This window comes from Aquarana catesbeiana, linkage group LG01 (genome assembly GCF_042186555.1).
Source record: "Aquarana catesbeiana isolate 2022-GZ linkage group LG01, ASM4218655v1, whole genome shotgun sequence".
NCBI lineage: Eukaryota > Metazoa > Chordata > Amphibia > Anura > Ranidae > Aquarana > Aquarana catesbeiana.
The window spans coordinates 257,964,532-257,980,995 of NC_133324.1; the positions used below are offsets into that span (position 1 = coordinate 257,964,532).

At 42.1% G+C, this 16,464-nt stretch overlaps 1 protein-coding gene across 1 annotated transcript in view; it reads right to left on the reverse strand.

The window, feature by feature from the left end:
• LOC141140649 (transmembrane protein 132D-like) overlaps window positions 1-16,464 on the reverse strand; it is a 1,563,515-nt gene that overhangs the window by 1,122,802 nt on the left and 424,249 nt on the right. The gene's annotated exons all lie outside the window — the stretch shown is intronic.

The following is a 16,464-nucleotide window of genomic DNA, read 5'->3' on the forward strand; positions in this document are numbered from 1 at the left end:
CTGTATAACATAAGTGTAACTTAATCACTTCAGCCCCGGAAGGATTTACCCCCATCCTGACCAAGCCCTTTTTGCGATACGGAACTGCATCGCTTAACTGACAGCTGGGCAGTCGTGAGACGTTGTACCCAAAACAAAATTGATGTCCTTTTTTTCCCACAAATAGAACTTTCTTTTGGTGGTATTTGATCACCTCTGTTTTTTTTATTTTTTACACTATAAACAAAAAAAGAGCGACAATTTTGAAAAAAAAACAATATTTTTTACTTTTTGTTATAATAAATATCTCCAAAAATATATAAAAAAACAAATTTCTTCAACAGTTTAGGTGTATTCTTCTACATATTTTTTGGTTAAAAAATCGCAATAAGCGTATATTGATTGGTTTGCGCAAAAGTTATCGCGTCTACAAAATAGGGGATAGATTTATGGCATTTTTATTTATTTATTTATTTATTTATTATTAGTAATGGCAGCGATCTGCGATTTTTTTTATCGTAACTGCGACTGAGCCGGTTGGCAAGTGGTTAAAGTGTATGTAAACTTTAACAGTTAACTTCTATTTGGTCTTTTATATATACAGTTGAATGCCTTTTGGTATAGCTGCTCAATAAGTACAACAAAAATACCTGATGACTATGACAAAAATTTAGAGTTGTCCTTTATCCTGTGAGCATTTCCTTTGTTATCTCAATGAGTCTAAGTAGCCCATCTAGTTCTTTTTTTGAACTACAGAACACATACAGGATGATTAACTAAGGCCAGTCATACACGGTTCCAATCTCGGCTGGTTCAGCAGGAACCGGTCGAGATTCAAACCATTAATGGGCAGGCTGAATGTACCAAGTTGATCGACCGATCAACTTGGGTACAACTAGCCTGCTGGATTCTCTTGCGATTATCGCTAGCAGCTGCTATGGCCATCATCGATAATCACTGTCTTCTCCTGGCAGGGATGGCATCCCACGCCCCCACCGGGAGAAGACAATTGCCCGGCAGAAGGGATTTCTGCATCAACACTGTCTATGTTGATGGGGGGATTTAAGCTAATTTATTTCCTACAACCCGCGGCTGCTGGAAAGAAATTCACACTGTGTATGGCTGGCATAAGTTACCATTTACAACAAATTGTGTGAATGTTAACTTAAATTATCTAGTCAGGTGAAAAGCAAATTCCTGCTCACTTATTTCACCTATACTTGATTGTATAATTGAATTGAATATTCACACAATCTATTGTGTAAATATTCTCAGTTCCTTTAGAAAATCAGCCTCATGCTCTGTTTGTTGTGGAGGGATTCTAGTGTTTAGCAAAAGACCACTAGCAAAGGACCACTAGCCAGGGCTGACAATATTTCTTGCTATTTCAGTCTAAAATGCTTTGTGTTGAGCCCATAAAATGACATAAGAAGCTGTGAACATCTCTGGCAGATCAACCAATATTTTCTGTACTTGCAGGGTCTTTAAAGAGATGGGGAAACTTGGGGAAATGTCCATGTATTGCAGATATATACTGCAGACATTTAAGCATATATTTTTTTGTCAAATACTATGCTGCTTAATTTTCCCTTACTGCCCCCCCCCCCCCCCCCATGTGAATCTTTTTATTGCCCACAGGGGGGTGTACTGCCCATTTTGGGAACCACTAATCAAGAGTATACCTTTTTTCTGTTTCTTCTGCAGATTACTCCAGTAATTGGGGGACTCTTTATTTATCTGTGGAGTACTTCCTGCCTGCCTAACATGATCTCCATAATGTTTTCTGCCATACACGCATCTGATACTACTGAGTTCAACCAACATTCCTGAACCCTGGTCCTCAGCTATTGTGCCAGTCAGTATGCTCTTCTACTAAGCACTATAGACTTCTCGTCTAGTTTAGGATTGATTTCCATTTTACAACTGTTTTTTGTGACCATTAGCACTGGAGAAGAAGATATTACTTAAAAGACAATCTATTATAAAAACCTGTATGCTGCAGAAACCCTAACCACATTTCAACAGCAGGCAACTCCGTAGTGCAAGTGGATTATGACCAAGCCATATAAATAAAAAAGAAAACAAGGAGGGCGCAACGACCTAGTGCATTACCACTGGTAAAGCTTTATTAAAGCATAAAAACAGCAAAGTATATACTCACAAACGAGCATTGGTAAGAGGCATTGACAATTAAGCAGGTTCACTGTTCTGAACACCGACAAGCCAGGACCTGACATCAAGTGGATCAAACGATACCTCAAGATGGCTGACGCATTTCAGGAGAGTACCCCTTTCTTCAGAGCCTAAGTGGGCAATGGCTACTCTCTCGTAGTCACCTCTATATATGTGTCTGCACACCCCAATCACTAATGACGCCCACCCACATGTGTCACGCCCTCCCACATGGACTGACCCTCCCTGGCTCCACCCGATCAATCACATGCATCACCATTAAGTGCTACATACCAAACAATGCCCCCGGCGGGGCAAATTATACCAGGGGGTATGATTTATAATATACAGTATTATGACCAAAGGAAAACTGTACATTGTTAGACAGTATAACCTCCCAGGGGGAAGTGATCAGGCACATCTTACCTGCGCCACCCGCACACTTGTCCCATGCTGTAAAGGGGTATGAGGGGATTAGGGTAAAACATATTGGGCACCATGGAGCCTCCAGCTTCTGCCTCTAGTGGGTGGAACGCACGCCGCTCGGATAACCAGGAAGTGCGGGTGTACCTGCGTTCCATTCCTGTTTTTGCCAAGCCATATAAATTTCATCCAATCAAAATGATTGCTGAGTCTTCGACCTGCTGAAGTTCCACCTGTTCCTGATTGGCTAATGTTGCAACTAATAATGTATCAGGCCAGGTCGTGCGGTCAAGCAGTTATCTGTGAGCCTACAGGTGACATTTAATATTCTGAACATCTTTGCTAATTAAAGCTCAAAAGTTTTTGCCTTTAAAGAATCTTTTACCGCTCATCACCTGGACAATACCATCCCTACAGTGAAGATTGGCGGTGGCAGCATCATGCTGTGGGGATGTTTTTCAGCAGCAGGAACTGAGAGACTAGTCAGGATTGAGGGGAAGATTAATGCAGCAATGTACAGAGACATCCTTGATGAAAACCTGCTCCAGAGGGCAGACTGGGACAAAGGTTCATCTTCCAACAGGACAACGACCCTAAGCACACAGCCATGATAACAAAGGAGTGGCTATGAGACAACTCTGTGAATGTCCTTGAGTGGCCCAGCCAGAGCCCAGACTTGAACCGGATTGCACATCTCTGGATGCTTGTAGCATCATATTAAAAATATTTGAGGCTGTAATTGGTGCCAAAGGTGCTTCAACAAAGTATTGAGCAAAGGCTGTGAATACTTCTGTACATGTGATTTTTGTTTCTTTTTTTATTTTTAATAAATTTGCAAAGATTTCAAACAAACGACTTTCATGTTGTCATTATGGGGTATTGTTTGTAGAATTTTGAGGAAAATAATGAATTTAATCCAGTTTAGAATAAGGCTGTAACATAACAAAATGTGGAAAAAGTGAAGTGCTGTGAATACACTGCACTGTATATTAGGCTTCCTATTATAACTAATAATTTTTCTCACAAAATGACACTCACCCCTACCCCTCAGCAAAAAAAACCCCCACAGGAATAGTATTTTGATTCATTAATTTTGGCAGAAGAGTTAGGCAGAAATAATACTGAGGATTAGTTGTGATCCGTGGTAGAAAGGGATAGCAGGGACTTGAAATGGGTCAGTTTAGAATTAGCCAGCTGGGTAATGTCCAGAGAGGAGACAGATGAGTTCCCTGCCTAGGCCACAATCATCTATTCCGCAGCAATAAAACAGTAAACATCACATTTATTCAGTGCAGAGGGAAACATATAAATTAAATGCCTGATGCATTGGAAAATGATTTGCATCTCACTTTTCACAAAGCTCCGGCTCTCTTTCTCTGTACCGATCCATAAAAGAAGGAAACTCTTCAGGGACAATGTTCTTTTGTAGCGTCTCTCAATAGGCAAATTAGCACTTGCGTAAACAGTCTCTATTGTCCCTCACAGAAAATTACATTCTGCATCGTAATGCAGCATTTAAAAATTATATAGCAACATGCAGATTAATCTCCCAGTTGGACCATTTCTCTTCCGATACTGCCATTATAAGCACTGGTGTTCACAGTGGGCTTGTGTTAATAGACAAATCACATTTCTCATTTATACAGAAGATACCAATGGGATAAGAAAATAAAATGAAAAAAAGATTAGGATAAAGAACAGTGCAGGTATTTGTTTAGTTAAACCTTGAGGTGAAAAGTTTATTAGGCCAAGGTGTATTCAGTCTTCAGCAAGAACCAATTAAAAAAAGCTCTTAACAACAGCTAAGATGTTGTTTTTCAGCAGCAGTTTTTCAGCAGTTGTCCTTAGCAAAATCTGTATTATTATTTAACACATGGTTACAGAAAAATAAATGTATTTGTATGTCTTTTCAGTCGTTTTTGACTCTCATTAAATCAACAGACCAATTTCTTGGTGAATTTTTTTTTTTACAAGGTAGGTTACTGGGTTTTTTCCTCAACCCTCCCCAATTAGGCTTGGGTCTAGCATGCAGCATGTGAAAACACATGTGTATAGCCCTGTTGTACACACATACTAGGATTGATTTAGAAAGGAGTCAATGATTCTGCAAACATGTCTATTGAGTGTGGGAGAAAACCTACACGAAAACAGGGGGAGCATACAAACCCTATATAGATATTGTCCTGACTAAGGTTCAAAACTAGGACTCAAGTGCTGCAAGGCACATGTGCTAACCACTGAGCCACTGTGCTATCCTGAAAAATACATACAAAATCTAAATTCTAATAACATAGTCTCAGTTAGCAACCATGGGGTTATGGGGGTGCGGGTCGCCAGTGGGGTGACACCATCAAGCCCCCTCATCAGTGTAGTGTGACTGCGGGCTCTTTTCCCTGCTCGGTCCAGCAGAGAACTCGGCGGCGCTGTGTCAGGAGAAAGGCGAGCAGCGGGCTGTCAGAAGTTTCCCCCGCTCGTCCCCCCTTTCTCCTGTCAGGGAGAAGAGACGGTGACTCTCACCAGGTTCCCTGCTCAGCTTCCTGTCCGCTCTGTTCCTTCCCTATTGGCCATAACTGGGGGCCAATCAAAAGAGACTAGGAGAGAGCATTATGGGACATGTAGTCCCGAAGATTGGTGGCCCCATTTTCCACAGGAAGGAGGCTACAGCTCGATCAAGAGAGAGCTTGAGAGATTGCAGCCTGTAAAAAATCTGAGGGAGTGAGTGCTACAGGACAAAGAAATAGGCGTGTGCTGGACGAAAGCCAGAGAAAGCCACACTGCCCGGTGTCACCAGAAAGAGAGCCACGTTACCCAGCACCACCAGAGAGCCATACTACCCAGCGCCACCAGAGAGCCACACTACCCAGTGCCACCAGAGAGCGAGGCACACTACCCAGCACCATCAGAGAGTGAGCCATGCTACCCAGCTCCACCAAAGCGAGCCGCGCTACTCAGTGCCACCAGAGCAAGCCACGCTACCCAGTGCCATCAGAGAGAGCCACACTACCCAGCACCACCAGAAAGAGAGCCACGCTACCCAGCGCCACCAGAGAGAAACCCACTCTAACCAGTGCCACCAGAGAGAGGGCCAGGCTACCCAGCACCAGAGAGAGCCATGCTACCCAGTGCCAGAGAGCCACACTACCCAGTGCCACCAGAGAGCCACACTACCCAGCACCACCAGAGAGTGAGCCACGCTACCCAGCGTCATCAGAGAGCAAGCCATGCTACCCAGCACCACCAGAGCGAGCCACGCTACCCAGCCCCACCTAAGCAAGCCACGCTACCCAGCGCCACCAGGGAGAGAGCCAGGCTACCCAGCACCAGAGAGAGCCATGCTACCCAGTGCCAGAGAGCCACACTACCCAGCGCCACCAGAGAGAGCCACGCTGCCCAGCACCACCAGAGAGAGCCACACTGCCCAGCAAGCTCTATTTGTGGGAAAAAAGGACATAAATTTTGTTTGGGTACAATGCCGCAGGACCGCGCAATTGTCAGTTAAAGCGACCCAGTGCCGTATTGGCAAAAATGGTCCGGTCAGGAAGGAGGTAAATCCTTCCGGGGCTAAAGTGGTTAAAGAAACTGGACATTTTTGAATTTTTCAGATTAAAGTACAACTATAGGCAAAACTTGTTTTTTTTTAAATTTTGGATAGAGCAAGGAAGGATTATAACCCCTGTCACATTATTTTTCACCATCTGTGCTCCACTGTGGAGATTTCCCTTCACTTTCTGTCCCAGAGTCCAACAGAAAGTGAAAGAAAATCCCTGCAAATTAAGGGAACTCCTTGGGGACCCCTAGGTCACCAGAACTTCTGCCCCTATTGGAAGATTTCCCCTCTATTACTTTTCTGGTATCAACTAAAAATTTTAGATTTTCTTTTACTTTCAAAGATAATGGCAAACAGGACAAATAGAGAGGGTGAATCCTCTTAATGGGGGCACAGACAGCAATAAAATCTGACAAGCTTTCTAATCCCTCTGTAATCTATCCAAAACGAATAAAAGTCTTGCTTTTAGTTATACTTTAGGCATTTTAAAAATGACTGCTCCTGGACAAATAGATTTTTAAAATTATATTTGTTTTCATCCATACAGATTCGTCATATATTTTGTCAACCACCCCTAACCCTATTCCAATTAGATTACAAAATGTGCATTTTGAATTTGACAGATTCGGCTCTCATTGATCTCAATGGGGTTCAAGTTCAGCAACTGAACTTCACCAAACCTTGTTTGAAAAGAACCCAAGGAAATTTGTATCATCACTAATTGTCAGCAGGACAGGAACCGAAGATATACCGAAGATCGGAGCAGAAAAACCTAACAGGAGTTTTAAACTCCCCATTCTTTTTAAAACGAAAAAAAAAAAAAATAATTTTTAGCTTGATATTACACATTATTTGTCATTTTGGAGTGCAAATGAATTACTATAAACTCAGGCCTTAGCATTTGACTATATACTCACATCAAAGGAAAAGTTTAGGTCCCACACTCAACAACTTAGTTTAATGTTTTTATTAAAGATTTCATTTCAGATATATATCATGGGCATTTTCTAGGCAGTAATATATATGATCAATGGTTCTGCTTCATTTTAAACTATTCAGGTGTGCCATCTGTTACCTCCCAGTAAATTTCCAATGCTATGAACATAATTACTTGAACCCATCCTTAATATCTAATTAAACTGAAGTTATAATTAATAATACATTATTACTACAGTACTTAAGGTACATTCCGCTAATATCTTTCTGGCTGATAGCTCTTTTTTTATTCTCATGTCATCCCAAGACATTCAACTTGCCTGGTCCTTTGTCTATTCTTAAACACTGTTTAAAAGCTTGTTTGTATTGTTCGAGGAGAAAATGTGCCAGTAAAATGATTACACTTGACCTGAAAATCCACTGGCTAATCATTGCCTGTTTTTCTATAATAGGAGCCTTTTACAACAACCAACAAGTTAAATTCACAGTGGAATGCAGTTTTTCTTTCGCCCCTCTATACTTTGAATGTCATAGAAGTCGTAAGTCATACAGAATTGTTTTATTAAAATGTAATCTATTAAAGCAGATGAGATTTTTGAAAAAAAAAATTTAACCTTGCTATAATTGTATAATTGTGTTTTACTGGTCTGCTCTCACAATAAAAGGTTTTCATTGTTAAATGTAAAATAGCATTATACAATAGCATTACTACATTTCCCTGTATTTGCAAATTAAAGTAACTCAAATTTAAAAATAATTGCCTGGCTAACAACTAACTAATGCATCACAGCTATAAGGCAAAGGTTAGGTACTTCTGGGCAGCTTGCAGAGACCGAGGCTAGCAATTTATTGCAGAAAATAAAATTAGTTTATCATTTGAACAAAGACAAATGGACTAAAGGGTTTTATCCCTCAGAAGTTAAGCACTACGCTTAGCGGTGACATGTCCAGTTTGTTACATCCGATGGTATAGATTCCATCTGTTCACATTCCTTTTTTTTCCAGTCCAGTGGAGCAAATGCAATGGTAAAAGCACTTTTGCCAGAAGCCATTGGCTATGAATTAAAATGTCCTAATGCCAAGGCCTGCTGGAGCTTAGAGAATCCAAAGTTAGATGGCACACTTTCTAAAATGCATCTGATTCTGTTACTATATAAATACATTTTTTTAATAGGGTTAAATAATGACTCAGCTACATATATGGGCTTTCACGTTGGTTTATAATGTTTCTTCTACTCACCTCTACCCTTTCTGCCTTACACCATTAAAGTAAATCCATTATGAGAGAAAAATGACCTGGCTGTAATGTTGCCTTTCTTCTTTAGAGCCACTGACTGCAAATATGCAGATAAGGGCTGATTTTTATTTTTACTTCACGGAATGGCATACCTGATCCTGGTCATTGACTCATTAAGTATTGATGGTAGTAGGCAACATAAGAGCCGGGCAACACAAATTTTCAAAAGGTTCATCCTAAAGTGTATTTAGACCCATGTTTCCAAAATCAGTTACATTCAAGGCATTCCGTGAATGAAACTGTCACAGATGCTTGTCCTTTCCACCAAACTTTTCACCGAACTTTCAAGCCATCAAATAGATGGTGCATAACTGATCACCTGTGTAGCACCATGGAAACTTCATATGAAAAAGAGGAAGATGACCGTTTCGTTGACAGTAAAGGATAGGTGGATTTAGTTACACTTTAATGGATAACTAATTTAGTACAGTCAATGTCCTACACTTACCTATTCTAATTTCTACAAGATTTAGCTTGGGTATCCTGCTGGGAACTGTACAGGCCTTGAATAAAAGTCCCCCCAGATAGCCTTTACCTTATGGACCATTTTGCCATTTAAAGACATATGGTGATAGCTTGATGAAGGAGCGCGGCTACCAGAATATCGTAGCCCGTACGCTCAGGAAACGCGTCGCGGCCCTGTGACGTCACAGCTGTGCGCTTGCCCTCCATCTGCGTTCCAAGCCTCATCTGGATTTCCATCATCACCGCGGCCGGCTTTAGCGGTATACCATGAGCTACACGCAGACCTGCCAGCACCACTGTGACCCACTGGATGAACTGCCCCATGATGGATCATCCCTCTGGCTTCCTAGATGCTTTTTTTACACTACCAAAATGTGAGTTGTTTGCATATTGTTTTTAAAAATAAAAAACGGCCTTTTATACTACACCCAGAGGCGCCTCCCTTCCTTGTGTTGAACCTCAAAGGATACCTGTAGTAAAAGTACACCTCTAGCTCTTTTTCCAGTACACCCATTTGTAGGAAACATACAGTGGCTATTATTCTACTACAGAACGTCTGTAATTGAAAATCTTTATCCTCTGGTGAGATAAGACAACAATGTTTTAAAATGAGCTGGAGTAGACGCAGGCAGTTCAACTATAAGTCACACATTTGATGATGATTTGTGCACCACAAAACATTGGATGTGCATGTATATGTGAGCGCTGGGAAAAGGTTATCATCAATAGCAGGTCTCTTCCAACAATCTGAATTGTCCCTTTTTTAACCAAAAGTAGGAACTGATCTTTTGCTTGAGCCCAGAGGTCAGTGTTCCCAGCCAGGGCTTACAGAAACAGAGGTTCAGCTATGTAGCAATTATAATTATGCAACTTGTTTCCTACTCATAAAGATCTGCCTTATGTCTGTAGCAGTGGCATGCTCAATTTTTGGGGGGAAGCAGCAGACAAACCTGGTCCCCACACTACAACCACTCACCCACACCCCCCCTTCATTCAATTGATCACCCACTCGATTGCCACTTTGCTCACCCATTGCCCGCCAGCCCCGCACTTACCCCATCCAGGTCCTGGCTTCGGCGGCTTCCCCCCTGCATCTCCTCCCGAGTCCCAGCGTTCGCTTTTCCTTGAGGCCAATCGGGTCTTAGGACTCCCGGCCAGTCGGGTCTCGGGACCCGCTTCCTGATTGCCAGGAGGAGAAGCAGGAAGACATTAGCGAATATTAATTCGCTAATGTCACACAAGTAGGTGGGCTCGGGGCACAGTGCTCTGTGCCCTGAGCCCACCCTTTTTGAAGCCAATTAGAGCCTCAGGCACTAATCGTGTGCTTAAAAAAAACAAAAACATTTAAATCCATGCGTCCGGCACCCTGCATGGAGATTAAGGGCCGAGGGCATGGATTAGGTAGGGGCAGCACACCTTATGAGCGGCCACCACTGGTCTGTAGTCGGGGTTCATGAAAACACATAAAACTAGTTTATTAGCTGTACATTCACAGTTTCTTATAGGAATGAAGATATATATAAGAATTAAGGTTGATTTACTAGGGAAATAGTATGTTGAGTCAGTAAAGTATCCATTCTTAGTAAATAGATGAAGCTCTGTTAACTTGGACTACCAAAAGGTAATTAAAAATAGCATTTTTCTTGCATATGAATGGATGATTAAAGTGAATACATGTTTACTTTGTTTACTACGCTGCATTTGCTTTGCAAAGTGAACCTTCACTTTAATACTGCATTGTATGGATAAAGAACACAAAAATGTAGAAGTTAAGTGAAAGGTAGTTAATAGTTTTTTTTTGAAGTTGGAAGCTATCATGTACACATACAGTAAGTTCAACTGACAAACAGGGTGTTAGAATGTATGTATGTTCACACAATCTCTAATGATACACTGACTGTTAGCATACATGTACACTCTGCACTACAATACTAGGTCCTTAAATGTTGGCACACAAGCTCTAGTGAGGTTTAAATAACATGCAAGCTCCACTGAGACATTAGCTGCTGGAACTCATGTACATACAAGTTCAAATGAGACATAGTGCAGGAATGCATGTATACACAAACTCTGCTGACACTGTTGCTTCAAATGCATGCATATACAAGCCTTGTTTAAAGTGTCATTAAACCCATACTATGAAAAACTCTCATTATTACTGTATGCTGTACTGTATAACAGATTGTTCATACTTACAAAGCCACTAAAGCATTCGGTTTGTATATAGCAAAATATTCCTGGTTCAGCCTGACTTCAGCTGTTCCTCCCATATTCTCCACTGAAAGTTGAGATTGTGTAGACCAGCTGATGTCCTCTACGGAGCATGCTCAATTTCAGTTCCCTTCTAAGCTCTTCTTTTCCTTCTTTATCTTATCTGCGCAGCCCACATGACTATAGAGTCACACATATGGGTGTAAACACAGTGGTAAATGACACCCCCCTCCCTCCCTCCTCCTCATCCATGTTCTCCTATTGCTAAATACTATTGGGATAGGATATAGTATGGAAAAAACAAACAAACAATACTGTGCTTGTGTAATAAAATATCATAGAAAGCAATAACACTAAATGTGAGATATAACACAATAAATAATAATGATGAAAGTGAATAAGTTGTGCTCATTAATTCATAAAAAAACATAAAAGTCCAAAAATGTGCTCAGATTAGTCCAAATAATGAATACAAAGGAATAAATGTGAATAATCAATATTAACATCAGCGCAAAATGCTTGTGAAAATTGCATCCAAAGGAATCCACCACCATGTGACGTCACCAACATTGAAGTCAGGATGTGCTCTTACCATAACAGGTGGACCCTCTATTATGGAAGGTCAAATGCGCATTGGGATATATCAGCTGTTAGGTATCCATGTACGTCTCACCAGCCGTTTCGTCTCTGCACTTCTGAGTATACCAGGTAGGCTTTGAAATGGCCGTGGACCAGACCCTCAAAAGATGACTGCCAATCAATGTGATGAAGTTATGGTGTCTAGCTATGCTGGGGATTTGTGATCTGGCTTCACTTTCATCATAGGATATAGTATGCTGATTCACTAAGAAACTCACTAAGAGCCTTGGGTGTAGATGCCATCTGATCAAAATGGAAGCTAGTGTCAATCATCCTTCACTCTGCCTACACCATATTAATGCACAAAATAAATGCACATTTTATGTTCAATTAAGATTTATTGAGATCTGTAAAATAGTTATTCAATATTTTTAATTTAATTTGAATTGCTCTTCTGAAAGTAATGTGACTGGCACAGCACTAGGGATGAGCTTCGAGTCGAACCCATGTTTGACTCGAATATCGACTGTTCGCCAGTTCGCCGAACAGCGAACAATTTGGGGTGTTCGCGGCAAATTCGAAAGCCGCGGAACACCTTTTAAAATTCTATGGGAGAAATCGAAAGTGCTAATTTTAAAGGCTTATATGCATGATATTGTCATAAAAAGTGTTTGGGGACTTGGGTCCTGCCCCAGGGCACATGGATCAATGCAAAAAAAAGTTTTAAAAATGGCCGTTTTTTCGGGAGCAGTTATTTTAATAATGCTTAAAGTTAAACAATAAAAGTGTAATATTCCTTTAAATTTCGTACCTGCGGGATGTCTATAGTATGCCTGTAAAGGGGCATATGTTTCCCGTGTTTAGAACAGTCTGACAGCAAAATGACATTTCAACGGAAAAACAGTCATGTAAAACTACTCGCGGCTATTCATAAATTCCATACCAGGCCCTTCAGGTCTGGCATGGATATTAAGGGGAACCCCGGCCAAAATTTAAAAAAAAAATGGCGTGGGGTCCCCCTCAAAATCTATACCAGACCCTTATCTGAGCACGCAACCTGGCAGGCCACAGGAAAAGAGGGGGGGACAAGAGAGCGCCCCCCACCCCCTCCTGAACCATACCAGGCCACATGCCCGCAACATTGGGAGGGTGCTTTGGGGTAGCCCCCCAAAACACCTTGTCCCTATGTTGATGGGGACAAGGGCCTCATCCCCACAACCCTTGCCCGGTGGTTGTGGGGGTCTGCGGGCAGGGGGCTAATCGGAATCTGGAAGCCCCCTTTAACAGGGGGAGCCCCAGATCCCGGCCCTCCCCCCGTGTGAAATGGTAAGGGGGTACAAAAGTAGCCCTACCATTTCACAAAAAAACTGTCAAAAATGTTAAAAATGACAAGAGACACTTTTTGACAATTCCTTTATTTAAATGCTTCTTCTTTCTTCTATCTTCTATCTTCCATCTTCCTTCGGTTTCTTCCTCCATCTTCTTCTTCTTCTGGTTCGGGGCGGGGTTACGTAACTGGTGACCCCGCCCCCTCTGACATCACAGGGAATGCCACAAGGAAGTCCCCATCAAGTCCCCGTGTGCCAGAGGGAGGCGGGGTCACCGGGTGGCCCCTCCCCATTATTTAAGAACGTCAGAAGAGGTGAAGCGTCGCACAGCAGGAGCCTCCCATCATGTCATTATGTATGCGGAGCGGCCCGAGGAGAAGAAGGGAAGGAGAGGCCGCGGAGGAAGATGCCGGACGAGAACACCGGAAGAATAACCAGAAGAACCAGAAGAAACCGAAGGAAGATAGAAGATAGAAGAAAGAAGATAGAAGAGAGAAGAAGCATTTAAATAAAGGAATTGTCAAAAACTGTCTCGTCATTTTTAACATTTTTGACAGTTTTTTGTGAAATGGTAGGGCTACTTTTGTACCCCCTTACCATTTCACACAGGGGAGAGGGCCGGGATCTGGGGATCCCCTTGTTAAAGGGGGCTTCCAGATTCCGATAAGCCCCCCGCCCGCAGACCCCCACAAACACCAGGCAAGGGTTGTGGGGATGAGGCCCTTGTTCACATCAACATAGGGACAAGGTGTTTTGGGGGCTACCCCAAAGCACCCTCCCAATGGTGAGGGCATGTGGCCTGGTACGGTTCAGGAGGGGGGTGTTCTCTCGTCCCCCCCTCTTTTCCTGCAGCCTGCCAGGTTGCGTGCTCGGATAAGGGTCTGGTATGGATTTTTGGGGGGACCCACGCCATTTTAATTTTTTTAATTTTGGCACGGGGTTCCCCTTAAAATCCATACCAGACCTGAAGGGTCTGGTATAGATTTTGAGGGGGACCCCACACCATTTTTTTTTTTATTTTGTCCGGGGTTCCCCTTAATATCCATACCAGACCTGAAGGGCCTAATGGAATTTAGGGGGACCCCCCACGTCATTTTTTTCTTTTAATTTTGGTTCGGGGTTCCCCTGTGGGGAATTCCCATGCCGTTTTTATCAATGAACTTTTATGTGTATTGTCGGACCGGCAATTCATTAATAGCCGCGAGTAGTTTTAAATGACTTTTTTTCCGTTGAAATGTCATCTTGCTGTCAGACTGTTCTAAACACGGGAAACATGCGCCCCTTTACAGGCATACTATAGACACCCCGCAGGTACAAAATTGAAAGGAATATTACACTTTTACTGTTTCACTTTAAGCATTATTAAAATCACTGCTCCCGAAAAAACGGCCGTTTTTAAAACTTTTTTTTGCATTGATCCATATCCCCTGGGGCAGGACCCAGGTCCCCAAACACTTTTTATGACAATAACTTGCATATAAGCCTTTAAAATTAGCACTTTTGATTATTCATGTTCGTGTCCCATAGACTTTAACGGTGTTCGCGTGTTCGAACACATTTTTTGCCTGTTCGCAAGTTCTGGTGCGAACCGAACAGGGGGGTGTTCGGCTCATCCCTACACAGCACCAATCAGGGCTGTGCAGACACAGACTCACACTGTAGAGACCATACATCAGCAGAGTAATAGAAGTGCCTCGCAAAGATCTTTCCCTACAGATGCCAAAGAACAGGGAAAGATGATGTGACCACACAACAGCGCCACAAGAATAAGGTACTTAGAGGATTAAAAAGCAATTAAAGTGAGATGATATATATATATATATATATATATATGATTTCTGTTAATAAAAAATGGCAATTAACACTTCTGCATTTATGGATCATTCAATGCATGTACACACACGCTCTAAAAGAACATAGCTCTAATGACACAAGGGGGTTAATTTACTAAAGGCAAATAGGCTGTGCACTTTGCAAGTTCAGTTACACTCATTTTCCGCAGAGCTTAGTGAATTCCAAATTCACTAAGCTCTGGGGAATATATATAAAACAGATCAAAATCCAGGTCCATGAGAGCTGTTGGGATGTATGCACACACAAGCTTCACTGTAACACTGGCCTCTGCAATGCATGTACTCATCCTATTCATCTTAGAAAGCCTCATTTGTTATTTGCTGATTTGTGTCTTAATAAATATGTTTAGGCATACAATCTCAGCCCAGAGCTTTACAGTAATCTTTTTCCATTATTTGGTCTATCTTATGTATTTTTTGACCCAACTCCTTGCTTTTGATGAGCGGTGTCATTATAGCAACTAAATATAAAAGGTTGCCACAGTTTGAGTAACTCAGCTCTTTATTGATGTAACTGTAGAAAATTGCAGACATGATTGCTGGAAACAGATTATGCATGTCTTTATGTTCTACATTGATGTCTTTCAACGTACCAACATTTTGAGAATGGAAAATGTTTCAGCATATTTTTAGCTGGACACAGAGGCTACACTGCAACTGAAAGACTGCAAAGACCCAAACTAATTGTATATAGTTGTATATACAATTTAAGGTAATTGAGCAGAATTTAAATCTACCATGTCACCAGAAGAAAACCCTATGATTACTAATACATACCTGTCTTCCAAAGCTATGGCCACTGGTATTTGATGGTACTGGTATTTGATAGCAGGGGTTTCAGGGGTCATGTCCCAAACTGAGTGAGGTGGCTCCAGTCGAGGGAACCTGTGGTTTTGGCTATGATGAATTCCTGTTTGTCTGTCCACCTGCAAGGTGATTGATGTGGTCAGTTTCTGGGTGGAGACCAAACCTGATTTAAGCCAGCCAAGCCTGCAGTCTCATGCTTGTGATATTGCGTTTGTAACACATGCTCAAGCTCCCTGTTTGTCTGTCCTGCTCTACTATTTGGATTCCCTCATTGACCACCGCGGATCGAATTTTGACTCTGAACTCTGCCTGCCTTTTGGCTACGGATTTGACCCTGACTATTCTGAACCTTGCAAAAAGAAACAAATGCTCCTGTGGCGAAAAGATTGCCATAGGGTAAATTGAAGAAGAGGCAAATCTTCACAAAACATGCCACTACATTGGCTGTGCTGTCACGCTCAACAGGTCAGGGAGAACCCAGGAGTAACTCTAAAAGAAAACAAGGACAGAGGGCGCACCAGCCTTGTGCATTACCTTTGCAACACTAAAATGTATTCAAAGTAAAATTGTATACTCACAAACAAGTGATATAGTCAAACAGATAATACAAAGTCCATCATTAGCCACATCCAGCAAGATCTGCTGGCCAGTAGACTTGGGTGGGATAAAAAAAGTCCAAAGTAGGCTGACGCGTTTCGAGGGTCTGCCTGTCTTGCACCTGTTCAGTCAATTAACCACTCTACCTGTCTGCCAACGCAAGTACCTGTTTGCTTTGCTCAGTTCGCACCTGCCCCAGCGTGGTGGCCAAGCACTAAAGCATTGTGTATATGTCCTACGGGCAACTGAGTACCGGTAGGCCTGCTTGCC